At 41.1% G+C, this 14866-nt stretch overlaps 1 protein-coding gene across 2 annotated transcripts in view; it reads right to left on the reverse strand.

The window, feature by feature from the left end:
- SERTAD2 (SERTA domain containing 2) overlaps nt 1-14866 on the reverse strand; it is a 117066-nt gene that overhangs the window by 74387 nt on the left and 27813 nt on the right. The window contains exon 2 of one of the 2 annotated variants that reach the window (XM_073628204.1): nt 400-497. The exons of the other annotated variant lie outside the window; for it this stretch is intronic. The gene's annotated coding sequence lies outside the window, so the exon portion shown is untranslated. The remainder of the gene's footprint in view (nt 1-399; nt 498-14866) is intronic. 2 annotated transcript variants of the gene reach the window in all.

The following is a 14866-nucleotide window of genomic DNA, read 5'->3' on the forward strand; positions in this document are numbered from 1 at the left end:
AAGACCGATGGAGCATACACACGGTCGCATTTTCTGACAAAAAGCTCTCATCGGAGTTTTGCTGGCGGAATTTCTGATCGTGTGTACGCGGCATAAGGAGGATTTTACATGAAATCTTATACCTGCAAGATTAGAATGCCTGCTACTGTTCTCATGGCTACATATTTATGTTACTTTGGTTTCAGAACACTAGTCAACAGAATTTTTGACTTGGACCAACCATTGTTCATCCTGTCTGAAGGGTAAAAACAAAGAAAAAAGAAAGCAAAAAAAAAAAAAACAAAACTTTTTTTTATACACAGTAAAGTCAATAGAAATAGAATAGAAATTGAAATTTTTTTGAATAAATTTTTTTGAATAAAGACTTTAAAAAAGGGGTTTCTGTAAAGAAAAGAATACCTGTCCCGCCGCCTGTGGTGCCAGTGTTCGCACTCTTAAAGAACTAAGCGTGTTGAAGAATCTTCAGCATCCGACACTTCAGGGTGTGAAACATTGTTCTACAATACAAGACAGCAATCTGTAGCTCTCAGGAGGGCCATTAAATAGCACTACAGTACCAAGTACCACTTAAAAACATTTAAAGTAGAACTCCAGACATTTTCTTTTTTTTGGTTAGAAAGGTGTAGACTTTTTATTGCTACCTGCATCCCCTATAGGAAGATTTCTCTTCACTTCTTGTCCACAAAACAAAAGCAGGAATTCACTAGAAACCTCCCCAAAGCAAGGGGAGACCCTACATCCGACAGTTGTCACCAGTACAGGTGTCCCTTTTAGAAGATACCCCTGTCACCATTTTTAAATTTTACAGTGGCTTGAAAGTATGCATACTCCTTGAAATGTATTTAATTGGGATTTTATGTGATACACCAATACAAAGTGGCACATAAGTGTGAAATGGAAGGAAATTGATAAATGTTTTTTTATTTTCTTTTTACAAATAAATATCTGAAAAGTGTTGCGTGATTTTTTGTTTAGCCCGCCTGAGTCAATACTTTGTAGAATCACCTTTCACCGCAATTACAGCTGCAAGTCTTTTTGGATATGTCTCTACCAGCTTTGCACATCTAGAAAGTAAAATTTTTGCCCATTCTTCTTTGTAAAATAGCTCAAGCTCTGTCAGATTGGATGGAGAGTGTCTGTGAACAGCAATTTTCAAGTCTTGCCACAGATTCTCAAATGGATTTAGGTCTGTATTTGGACTGGGCCATTCTAACACATGAATATGCTTTCATCTAAATCATTCCATTGTAGCTCTGGCTGTATTTTTAGTGTCGTTGTCCTGCTGGAAGGTGAATCTCCGCCCCAGTCTCAAGTCTTTTGCAGACTAACAGGTTTACTTCTATGATTGCCATGTATTTGGCTCCATCCATCTTCCCAACAACTCTGACCAGCTTCCCTGATCCTGCTGAAGAAAAGCATCCTCACAACATGATGCTGCCACCACCATGTTTCACGGTGGGGATGGTGTGTTCAGGGTTATGTGCAGGGTTAGTATTCCGCCACACACAGTGTTTTGCTTATAGGCCAAAAAGTTACATTTTGGTCTCATCTGACCAGAGAACCTTCTTCCACATGTTTGCTGTGTCCCCCACATGGCTTCTCCCAAACTGCAAACAGGACTTCTAATGGCTTTCTTTCAACAATGGCTTTCTTCTTGCCACTCTTCCATAAAGGCCAAATTTGTGGAGTGCACGACTAATAGTTGTCCCGTGGACAGATTCTCCCACCTGAGCTGTGGATCTCTGCAGCTCCTCCAGAGTTACCATGGGTTACCCTGACTGCTTCTCTGATTAATGCTCTCCATGCCCGGCCTCTCAGTTTAGGTGGACGGCCATGTCTTGGTAGGTTTGCAGTTGTGCCATACTCTTTCCATTTTCGGATGATAGATTGAACAGTAGACATGTGCGAATTGGTTCGTAACGAATCGATTTTCGTACAAATTTTTCAGTATTCGTACATTTGGATCAATTTGAACATCCGAATAGCTGAAAGAACCAAAATCTGAAAATTACGAATTTACGAATAAGCAAAATAATGAACATGCGAAAATACGAACGGACAAACTTACGAAAATATGAAACTCCGAAAAAGTAAAAGAAAGAAAATAACATTTATAACAAAAGATTTACATTTCGTATTTTCAATCCTTTGTCTGTTCATAATTTTGTATGTTCGTATATTCATTCGTGTGTTCGTAATTTTGTTTCTTCATGTTCTCGAATCGTTCTTTTGAATGGACAGTGTAAGTGTATCTTAATATGTATGTGCATAATTTCTTATGTTCGTAATTTCGTGTTCTCGAATCGTTCTTATGAATGGGCAGTGTATTAGTGAGTGATGTATCTTACTTAATATCTTTAGCCAATCAGCTTATCCCTTTTGTGTCTGAGTCACGCGGCATTCCTGAATCTTTTTAGATTCAGTTGAGGAGGAGAATGAGTCAGGTTTCGTGACTGAGGGAGTGGACTGGAGTAAGTACAGGACTTATTAGTAAAGCAAGCATAGGATTATTATTCTTTATTTCCTACGAAAGTACGAATCAATGGAAAAGGCAATCTCACAAAAGTAACAAATACTAAATTTCGAGTAGTTTACCGAATAAACGAAAATTATTATCTAACAAAATTACGAATTAAAGAAAATTGGACGGAATTACGAATCATTCCACATCAACGAAAATATAACTGTTACGAAAATACGTACGAGTCCGAATATGAAACCTTGCTTCTTACGAAATTACAAATCGCTAGACTAACGGAATAACGAATCATTTTGTATCAATGAAAATATAATTGTTACGAAAATACGAACGAGTCAGAATATGAAAACTTGCGTCTTACGAAATTACAAATCGTTACGAATCAACGGAAATGTAAAGAAATGAAACAAAAACAACATTTTTTGTTGTGCACATGCTTATTGAACAGCGCTCCAGCGCTGTTGAGATGTTCAAAGCTTGGGATATTTTTTTATAAACTAACCCTGCTTTAAACTTCTCCACAACTTTATTACTGACCTGTCTGGTGTGTTCCTTGGCCTTCATGATGCTGTTTGTTCACTAAAGGTTCTCTAACAAACCTCTGAGGTCTTCACAGAACAGCTGTTTTATACTGAGACTAAATTACACACAAGTGGCCTCTATTTACTAATTAGATGACTTCTGAAGGCAATTGGTTCTACTAGATTTTAGTTAGGGGTATCAGAGTAAAGGGGGCTGAATACAAACGCACGCCACACTTTTCAGATATTTATTTGTAAAAAAAAAAAAAAAAAATGAAAATCATTTATTATTTTCCTTCCACTTTACAATTATGTGTCACTTTGTGTTGATCTATCACATAAAATCCCCCCCCCCCCCCCAAAAAAAATTACGTTTTTGGTTATAACATGACAAAATGTGGAAAATTTCAAGGGGTATGAAGGCATTTTCAAGGCACTGTAGGTTCACATTTTTTCCTAGTGATAGAGATCAGCAATTGAAAATACTGAGGATTTCCCCAAAGGGACGGCAAAAAAAACTGACATGGGTCATGGCATTCCCACACTATCAAAAAGTGGAAAAAAGTTTTGGCTGGAGTTCTACTTTAAATATAATAACTGCAAACTCAACCTTTTACCCAACATCCTCAAATACGGATAGTGGCGATTTTTAGCACACTGCTAAATATACAGGCATGCACACAATGAATTCCGTAAATACACACTCTCAACGAATAAAACATTTCACATTAACTAACAAGTCCCAAATTGTGTTAAATATATATTTTCTTCATATACTGCATCAGTTATTGCTGATATAATAAGCAAGCTCCTGCTGCCAACTGAAGACAAATGGTTGATGTCTAAAATTTCTATTTCAGGTTGATTGGTACAACTTTATTTTTTTTTTTTTTGCTCACTGGTTAGCTGTGCATTCAGCATTTTAAAGTTTTGCTTAATGGAAAACATGACTAATGATATTTTCAGAGCTCTGATTCAGTATGACTCAGAGATAAAAGACTCATTAGCAAAAAGTCACTGAAGTATTAGAAAATCGAAAAAAAAAAAAAAAAAAAGGGGGATCCGACAACACCATATAAGTCTTTAAATTTGGTCTTGAAGGCCTGGCAACGTTGAAGAAAGTCAAATATTTATAACCACACAAATTGTGAACATTGAAGTGTATATTTTTTGTAATGTAACATTACCGTATTATTCTATATCTTTAAATTATATTTCCATACATTCATACAATGTTACCGTTGTTACTCTGTATGGGTGTGAATGGGTCAAACTGTGTGCCAATTAAAAAAAAACAAAAAAAAAAACGCACACATTTACATTGTATAGATAAAGTAAGCTAAAGGCAACAAAAGGAGGACAACTGCATAACATGTAGCATAAGATGTCTGCCCCTACTTTTATCTTCCCCACTACCTGTACCGGATCCGCCTTTGAAGTCCCCCTAAACTCCTTTCATTTCTATAAGATGAAACTGGCACAGAGGTAAGTAAGCTCCCCCTGTGCCCCCACATTACAGCACTTGGCCTAGACGACCAATGATCAGGCACTGATCATACATTGTGGGAGTCTGTGTCTTGCACCCCCAACTACCCAGTAAATGCAGGTGCTTTGGTATCACAGTAATGTAAGAGCTGAAAACTCATCGTGCCGGCCATGCAGCTACAATTTATTTTTTTTCCCCCTTAAACATTTATGTGAAGGGCCCATTCAGACTATCTTGATGCATTGCACTATACTGCACATTGGCATTTTGCGCACTAACATGCATTGCATTAAAAGACATAGTCGAGCTTTTGCGAAAATGTACTGAATGGGCCCACACTAATAAAGCAAAAATGTGCATTTACCAAAGTTTGTATGGAAGCCTGCAGAGCATTGCAACTGTGAGCAGTGCATTGTGGGTGCAATGCATAGGCTTCTGCATTGTTGACATCCGGAGGCCTAAGGCCATACAGAGATACGGACATCTATTGTGGGCTGGAGGAAGTAATCCTTAGACTATAAGGGACTTTGAGAGTTCAGAGCCCCTCTGCCGTGGCAGAAGTTGGTACTTGTAGTTTTTTCATTTAGTAAGGCCTGTGAATGGATGACGCAGTTGTGTGGGCGGAGCCACATACAGCATCGCTATATTCAAAAATCAACTGGATCCTCTAGAGAAAAGCACACTGAAATTCAGGTAAATGTGGAGGGTGCTTTTGAGGAATGCAACCATGTTTTTTATGTCACACCCTAATTATGGGAGTAACGTTAAACATGCCTCCCCAAAAAAAAGATATGGACTGAGCCTTAAAGGCAACCTATTTTCAAATGAGCTGCCAAAGCTCCACAATACATATTTTAAAGTGTTACTAAAGCCACAACTGTAAAATCAGTCTGTATATGCAGTAAAGCATATTTGTTATATTGATCATGGAACCTAATGGGTTAATCCTTAGCCCCTTTTGCTCGCGTTGTCAACCCCCCCGGTACTTTCTTCCATATGGTATGGATGTATCCCCATATCCGTCCGTTCTGGCAGAAGGTGATAGCTGTTATGAATAATTTTGGTGACTGGTCCCTTGGGCAAGATCCGGCTTTGGTGCTGCTGGCAAGTAGCGATGTTGTCGCCACTAGGCATCTAAAATTGTTTCTCTTCTATGCTTTATATTATGCTAGAAGGGAAATCCTCATCAAGTGAAAACAACGTACCCCACCAACGGTAGATACCTGGATAGCTGCAGTAAATGCTGTCTTGCCATTATATAGGCTAAAATATAGCAGAAATTATCCCAAGGAATTTGACAAGGTCTGGTCGCATTGGATTGATGCATATGGTTTGACATCTCAGGGAGCTTTGTGAACAGTCTATTTGGTACTCAGTTACTTGTACCCCCCCTTCTCTCCCGTCCCCCCCCCCCTTTTTCCATATGCTCCTCCTTTTTTAATTTCTATTTCTATATATGGTTCAGAGACTAATATGGCTGTATTTGAATTTCCTCTTCTAACCAGAACTGCATACCTTTGCTTTGTTTGACACCTTGTCATCTTGTCAGAATGCCTATTGAAATGTACTGACTGTGCTTTGTCTTATTATTTTGTTTATTATTGAATAAACGTTGTTTCTGTTAAGGGGTTAATCCTTCACATTGTGTAAAAAGGCTGTTTGCGTCTGTCTTCTCTGATCTTCCCCTTCTTTTACTTTTCCCAATCCACCTCCTGATAGTACAGAGCCTTGGAGGCACTCTACACATGCTCAGTTTGATGTGTATTCCTAGAGAGGTTTTTTTGGGGGGAGGGTGCATGTGATCGGCACAGGGTCAATCAGCACTGTCCAGACAGAGGGTCAGGAGTCCTGCAGCCTCATAGGACAGTCAGAGAAGAATAAACTGCTTTTACAAGCTTTAACCAGTACTCTGCCAGACACTGATAGAAGTCACAAGACTGTTATATACTGCTGATGAGAAAAGGTATTTAGCCGTTTATATTTACTAAAATAATTGCATTGCATTAATTGTGTACTGTGGGAGACCAGATATAGTAAATGCAGGGTCCTGGGTTTAGCATACTTGCCAACTGTCCCAGATTTCCCGGGACATTCCCGGGACTTGGACGCCATTCCCGAATTCCTGGTGTCCCGGGCAATGTCCTGAGAAATCCGGTTCTTCGATTCGCCACCGCTAGAGGTCCGCAGCCGGCGGAGACATTGTCTCCACCAGCCGCCATTTTGATGAAGTTCAGGAAGACGGCTGGGGGAGGCTAGACGGAGCTCCTGCGTCACCACCCACCCTCCGCCTCACCCCGCCTCGCCCCGCCTACCCCCCGGCCCCTTTCCATATCAGACTGGCAGCGGGGCGGGGGTAGGCGGGGTGAGGCGGAGCGGGGCGGAGGGTGGGCGGCGACGCAGGAGCTCCGTCTAGCCCCCCCCTAGCCGTCTTCCTGTCTGATATGAAAAGGGGCGGGGGTTCTAGCCATGCTGCGAACAACACTATTAGGACACCTCTGAGGTAGGCGGGGGCGCACCGCTGTGGGACTCCTGATGTGAGGGGGGGGCTCCTTTGGGGACACACACCTGATGCAAGGGGGGCTCCACTGGGGACACCTGATGCAAGGGGGGCTCCACTGGGGACACCTGATGTGAGGGGGAGGTCCACTGGGGACACCTGATGTGAGGGGGGGCTCTGCCGGGGACACCTGATGCAAGGGGGGCTCCGCTGGGGACACCTAATGTGAGGGGGAGCTCCACTGGGGACACCTAATGTGAGGGGGAGCTCCGCCGGGGACACCTGATGTGAGGGGGGCTCCGCTGGAGACTCCTGGTGTGAGGGGGGGCTCCGCTGGGGGTACCTGATGCAAGGACGGACTCTGCTGGGACATCTGACGCAAGGACGGACGGCTGGTGGCAGGTGACGTGGCTAGTGACACGCTCAGGGATCCCACTGATTCAGCATTATGGTGAGTTGAATAATTTCATTTTATATTACAATGTAATAATAGAAATAATGCACTTCAATCATCCTGACACCATAACAACCATGGTGCCGGGATGAATGAAGTGCTAACACCAGGTGTTTGGAGTATCTTTACCCGCTGATTGTTAAACTTTCTAGAATACACATATTTTTATTGTGTAGGATCTGGGGCTGCTGTCCCGTCATTTCCCTCTCCCCCTCTCCCCCTCTCCCTCTCCATCCCTCATTCATCTCAGACTCTAACCACACCCTCTTGAACCACGCCCATTTAAACCACGCCCACTATGCCACATAAACCACGCCCATTTTTTGCCTCGGCGCGCTTCACGCACCGCACTTGTATATTTTTCCTAAGCCACGCCTACAAATGAATGCCCCGCCCCCTGATTATTGTATGGCTCCGCCTACAGCCACAAAAGTGTCCCACGTTTTTTTTTTACAATGTTGGCAACTATGGTTTAGTAACACTTTAAAGACACAAACAGCAATTATACAAGTCAACCCACCACAAGTCAAAGATGGTTATCGAAGTACTAAAATGCACGTGCATTGTGGTTTTTCTGGCTAGGTGCACTGGGATGCTGTTCAAAATGAATGGCTACAACACACTGTTCTTAGCTTCATTTTTTACCTAGATAATGACTGCCACATAAATAATTAATAATAGTATAATAGTATAAGTAATAATAGTATAATAGTATTTATAACAGGAATGTATCTATGGCAGTGCTATGGCTATGCCTTGAGAGTACACCACACTGCCATACTCCTTTCTAGATGACATAATCTCCTCTCCGAATACTCGGATCACCTTTGCACAGCTGAATCCTCTCATTTTTGCATATAACAGCCCCTGGCCAACTAGTAGAGTAGAGCTTGGGTGTCCTCCAGACTCATCTCTAACCCATACTCCTGCTTTTTTGTACTCCGATGAGCTGCAGGCCACCCCGCAGTTTATGTGAACTATTGAGGGGGGAATGATGGGGCCACAAGAATCTAAAAGTGGCCCTATGGGATGGCAAACCCCTGGCACCCCTTTTTGTTTAAACTAAAGTAGAACTATAGGCAACATTTTGTTTTTCCATTTTGGATAGAGTAAGGGAGGGCTTATAACCCCTGTAAGGTTTATTTTTTGTTATCTTTGTCCCATTGGGGAAATTTACCTTAACTTCCTGTCCGATAGCCAAACAGGAAGTGGGAGGAAATTAAGGGAATCTCTTGGGGACCCCCAAGTCATCAGAACTAATGTCCCCATTAGAAGATTTCCTCTCTATTACTTTTATAGGGACAACCCAAAATGTGGGATTTTCTTTTACTTTCACTTTCAATGATAATGGTAAACAGGACAAAAAGAGAGGGTGAATCTCCATAATGGAAACACAGACAGCAATAAAAACTGGCAAGTGTTCTAATCCATCTCCCCTCTATCCAAAACTAAAAAAAAAAAATTCCTTAATTTAAGGAGGTTGATATGGATTATGTATTGGGCAGTTTCTAGCTCTCTCTTTTGTCTCTCTCAGGTCACCCCTTGTTAGCTGTCTCCAGGCAGGGACTTTCTAATCAGCGGTCATTGGGCAGATCTGTCAGTATCCTTGGCCCTGGACTTTTGGAGGGAAAACCAGGCAACCAATTGTGGATCTGATTCACCTTTAAAAAATTTTGTTTGGAGGTTCCTATCAGAAGATAAACCTTCAATTAAGCTTAGCTCTTTCCTAGTCATGGCTACCCTTTGTTGGGGGTATTGGACTGGTTACAGACCAGCTATGTTTAGCTCCAAATGTGGTAACTTTCGGTGTTCCGTGTTTATTTAAAAGCTTTTGGTTTGGTTTATGGTTATTCATTTTTAATACAGTTTTATTGGTTTAATTGATATGTTGTTAACCACAATAAAGGGCTGCGGCCTAACATTTCCTAATATGTTTGTATTTCTTAACTTACTTTTCTTTTTGGGTTGTTTTTCGTTATTGTTGTTATCAATCCCATGACCCGGCCCGCAGCTCTCTGGAGTATAAAAAAGTGGAAATTTGGAGGAGTTCAGGTTAGAGGGGAGTTTGGAGGGTGCCGAAACTCATCTCTACCTACCAACATGTATGGCAGACCAATAATACTGCAAGTGTAGAGCTGGCAATCCCCTTAAAATATACCTGTGCTTTTAAACTCATTTTGAACTTTAATAAAAATACACTTGATAAAAGGTAGTCAAAACAGTCATAACCGTATTTTGCAGAACAGACAACCATACAAATCTATATCTTCCAACCCTAGTTCTCAGATGAGTATTTATAGGAACCCCTTACTGGGAGAACTATGTGAGCAGCTACCACTGACCACCTCCTAATAATACTGATTGACCGTTTTTCTCTCACTTCTCAGTCATTGACCTGGAACAATCATGCAACAAGTGAAGGCAGAACCACAGATCTGTATAATTCTTCCTGGACAAGTTCCCAGATCAGCATGACTGCCAGGCAGCTAGCATTTTCAGAATAAGAGATTAGCAATGACTGCTTGCATATTCCTCTCGGCACGTTTCCTTTAATAGAGCTGTATTTAGACATATGGTATGCAATCACTATCAGACTTCTGCCAGCAGTTTCTTATTCTGCTCTCACAATCCTCCATAAACATTTTTCAGCAGCAATACAGTCGTGACGTCCAGCAACAGGGCCTCTGAAGCCCAGGACAAAGAGCCAGTGACTCACAATCAGTGACTGCTCGATCGGCGAAAGGGAATGTTTGAAATACAACTGGGAAAATAGGCTAAAACACCTCCTTCAGGGTTCTACCAGCATTAGGACCACTACAAATCACACATTACATATACTGCTGGGGACATAAACCTAAGGTTTGGATGTTTTGTTTGTAATTTTGGGACATTTGGTATAATTAAAAAAAAATAAATAACATTTTTGCGTTAAGAAGGAACTAAACTATCATCAGGGCTATGCTACAGCTCTGTATTAAAATGCTGCTATTTATTTGGCCAGTGTGCACCATAATGCTTTATAAGAATGGTTTACATCAGGGGCAACAGGTACACATATTAATTACACAGGTTCTGTGGCTAATTAAGGTGGTAATTAAAGGGGTTGTAACCCTCGTTTTAAAAAAAAATAAAAAAATAAACAAATATGCCTATATTTACCAGCTCTGTGCGTTTTGCACAGAGCAGCCCAGATCCTCTTTTTCTGGTGGGCGCTGCCAGCACTCCAGGCCCCTCCTCTTCATTGGGTGCCCCCACAAAAAGTCCCTTCCCATGGGGGCACCCCTGCGGACTCACTTTCTGCTGCTGCGTCCATTGACACAGACTCAGCTCCCGTGTCACTGGATTTGCTTGACAGCTGCGAGAGTCAATGGCTCCTGCTGCTATCAATCTGTCCAATGAGGAGAGAGACAGCGGCTGGAGTCGCTGCATTCGTGCACATCGCTGGATAAGGTAAGAAAAATAGGGGGTCTGGGGGGGAGCTGCAGCAAAGAAGGTTTTTCACCTTAACACATAGCATGCATTAAGGTGAAAAATTCCATGGATGTGCGGCAGTAGGGATCACCTCTTTTCTTCCTTGAGCCACAACAAAACAGAGTAGATAGGAAAAGGCAATTCATGTACATGATACATAGAGCGCATTTAAAGTGGTTGTAAAGACTTTTGTCTTACTTTTATCTATAGGTAAGCCTAGAATAAGGCTTACCTATAGGTAGTGGAAATATCTCCTAAACGTGTGCCGTTTAGGAGATATTCCACTTGTAGTGCGCCGATGTCATCATCGGCGCATGCACTGTGAAGAAATGGACCACCGTGCCGTGTGCCGCGACTGATGGCTCCGGCGCGCATGCGCGGGAGTGACGTTATGCGGCTCCGGCCAGTCACAGAGCCGGAAACCGTGGTTACTGGAAGGAAGAGGGGCAAAGATGGACGTGGCCTGCACAGGGGACAACGCGGGCTTCATTTGCAGGTAAGTGTCACATAATGGGCTAGTAAGCGATGCATACTAGCCCATTATGCTTTTATTTTGCAGGCCTTGCGGGGAGCAAAAGAGGAAGTAAAACCCACCGGGGTTTACTTCCTCTTTAAAAAGTGTATCTATGGTTAAGGCCTGGTTCACACCTATGCATTTTTTAGTGCGATTTCAGTTTTGCAGAAATACACTACAGTCAATTTAACATGGTTTCCTATGGATATAGTTCACATCTGTGCATTTTATGGAAAGGGCCAGGGTTTTTTTTTCTGGTTGTTGGTTCCATAGACTTCAATGCTTTAAAGATGTGCATTGAAAAACGCAAAATGTACCTGCAATATGCAAACTGCAACCTGCAGAAGTGTGAATCAGGCCTTAAGTCATGATATATTCATATCCACATTATATTCCAATTATTCCTAATCGCTAACAAACTAGCCATTACACTGAATTCAGTTCATTCCAACACTGCCCTTTCCCCATCACTACAGAAAGCCGGTACACCTGCTGTGAACTGATTTATAACCTACAAAACAAAATGCCTGCAGATGACAAGTGAAAAGAGATCGTTTCTGAAAATCTCTGAAAATACAGAAAGGAACTGGCCGAATGAAATACACAAAAAATAATAAAGTGAAAGTAAACGGTTATTTGTTGGTAGAATACATTTTTCCTTTAAATGTTCATAGATGTGGAAGCAACACACCCAGTTTCATGTGAGGGACTATTATTATCCAACATTTATAAAGTGCCAACATATTTCACTGCTGTACAATTAGAAAAATCTGTACAGACATCACATGCAAGTACAGTACGCAGGAAACAATGGAGGCGGAAGGGTGACAGTTTACTAGAAGGAGAGCAATATACACTTCCAGAGAAGAACACCAGTCAATGAAGGATTAGAAAGGGTTTTCCTTCTACGACAGTCGAATATATTACAGAACTCATTACTATTATACCCCAAACATGGTACAAGTCACACTGCTTACTGCCCTCCACTTGTGTGGCAGATGAGCTGAAAGCAATCGACGGATCTAATATGTGAGCAATGTGCAGGCCTGGATCCAGTGTGCTAAGCTTCAACGATCCTCTTCATTGTACTCAACCATGCTACAATCAGACTCAGAAAAATCCCCATATGGTTAGAGACACAGACTGACCTGATCAATAAAATATGGAAGCACCTTGCATCACAAAAAAGAGAAAAAAAAATAGATGGATATGTTTAAAAAGGTTTTATTTGATCAAACTGAAATATGAAGTATTACTGCATGATAATTTATGTTATCTCATGGTTTTCTATGTGAGGATGTAGGGTTGTACAGTCAAAATCGTTACGCGCTCAGGACAACCTTACAACTAATCAATCACCGATTACACCTGTGCAACCTGCCACCATTTTGGTAATTGTGTGACAATTCAAGACAAGAGGAATACCTTTATTGTTTGTAGGGACTGTTCACATCCATGTACCATGCATTTGTGCGACTTGTGTGGAAAAATAGGTGCAAGGGCTTGTTTTTCTGCATTTTTGGCCCCATAGACTTCAATGGGAACACGTGAAAAATGCACGATAATGCATATGTACAAGTGTAAACCTAGACTTAAGCCTCGTACATATGGTTGCCACCTCATCCCTTTAAAACCGAACACATATGAATTACACAGGGTCTGTGGCTGATTAAGGTGGTAATTAAACTCACTTGGTACCTTATCTGTATTAAATTGGCATCAGAACCTGTGTAATTCATATGTGTTTGGGTTTAAAGGGATGAGGTGGCAACCCTATGTACGATTGTTGGACAACCGAGCGTCTGATTTTTGTCAAAAGGGCATGTGCCAGGATCTTGTCTTGCATACTAACGTTACACAAATTGTCGTGCCACAAACATGAACGTAGTGACGTACTACAAGGAATTTCAGCTCTTGAGCGCCACGCTTTGGGGCCCTTCTGCTAATTTCGTGTTTGGTGAGCATGGATTCCGAGCATGTGTGTTTGTACTTTAGACTTTTGTGTGACAGATTTGTGTACTGACCATTCGAAAATCTGACGTGGAGCTATCGTTTGACAAAAATTTACTAGACTGTCATCCAACATTTGTTGGCTGAAAATTGGAAAACAATTGTTGAAAGGAGTGTACTAACTGTAAAAACTTTGGACAACAGCCTGTCAATCGACAATCCCCTTCTGATTTTGGTGTGTACGAGGCTTAAGGCCCCATTCACACTAGCGCGTTTTTTGATGCATTTTGCATTTTGCAGAAATGCACGGGAATTTTTTAACATGGGTTCCTATGGAACATGTTCACATCAATGCTTTTTTGTATCTCCGCGTTTTTGGAAAGGGTCGGGGACTTTTTCTCATGCAAAATGCAGCGTTTTGCATGTAATGGTTTTCAATGGACAAGCATCAAAAACGCAAGTGCACCTTTTTTGCAGCGTTTTTGATGCGTTTTTGGTGCGTTTTTGGTGCGTTTTTGCCGTTTTTTTTTTTTTTTTTGTAATTTTTTTGTAAGACTGTAAAAAAAAATGAAAAAAAAAAAAAAAACGCAAAACGCAAATCGCGGCAAAAACGCGGCAAAAACGCCGCTAAAACGCGGCAAAAACGCGGCTCAAAAACGCGGCAAGCATGAAAAAAAAACCTCCAAAAACGCTCAAAAGCAACATGCATAGGTGTGAATCCAGCCTAAGGCTGGATTCACACCTATGCATTTTTTAGTGCTTTTTGAATTTTGCAGATTTGCACTACAGAACATGTTCCATAGGAAACCATGGTAAATGGACTGTAGTGCAAATCTGCAAAATGCAAAAAGCACTAAAAATGCTTAGGTGTGAATCCAGCCTTAGGCTCCATTCACACTAGCGCGTTTTTTGATGCATTTTGCATTTTGCAGAAATGCACGGGAATTTTTTAACATGGGTTCCTATGGAACATGTTCACATCAATGCCTTTTTGTTTCTCTGCATTTTTGGAAAGGGTCAGGGACTTTTTTTCATGCAAAATGCAGCGTTTTGCATATAATAGAATTCAATGGACAAGCATCAAAAACGCAAGTGCACCGTTTTTGCAGCGTTTTTGCAGCGTTTTTGATGCGTTTTTGATGCGTTTTTGCCGTTTTTTTTTTTTTTTTTAATTTTTTAAAATTTTTTTAAAATTTTTTTTTTAGACTGTAAAAAAAAAAAACTGTAAAAAAAAAAATGCAAAACGCAAATCGCGGCAAAAACGCCGCAAAAACACTGCTCAAAAACGTGGCAAGCATGAAAAAAAACCTCCAAAAACGCTCAAAAGCAACATGCATAGGTGTGAATCGAGCCTTATAGATGTTAATTCTGCAGAGTACCCACAAACAGTAGGTGTCAAAAAGTGTACTTGAACAGAAACTGGTATAGTCTTGAGCCCATTTTAGTTTTTTAGGATTTTACATTGCTTTTTTTAAACAACTATAAATAATCTAT

This window comes from Aquarana catesbeiana, linkage group LG04 (assembly GCF_042186555.1).
Source record: "Aquarana catesbeiana isolate 2022-GZ linkage group LG04, ASM4218655v1, whole genome shotgun sequence".
Taxonomy (NCBI): domain Eukaryota; kingdom Metazoa; phylum Chordata; class Amphibia; order Anura; family Ranidae; genus Aquarana; species Aquarana catesbeiana.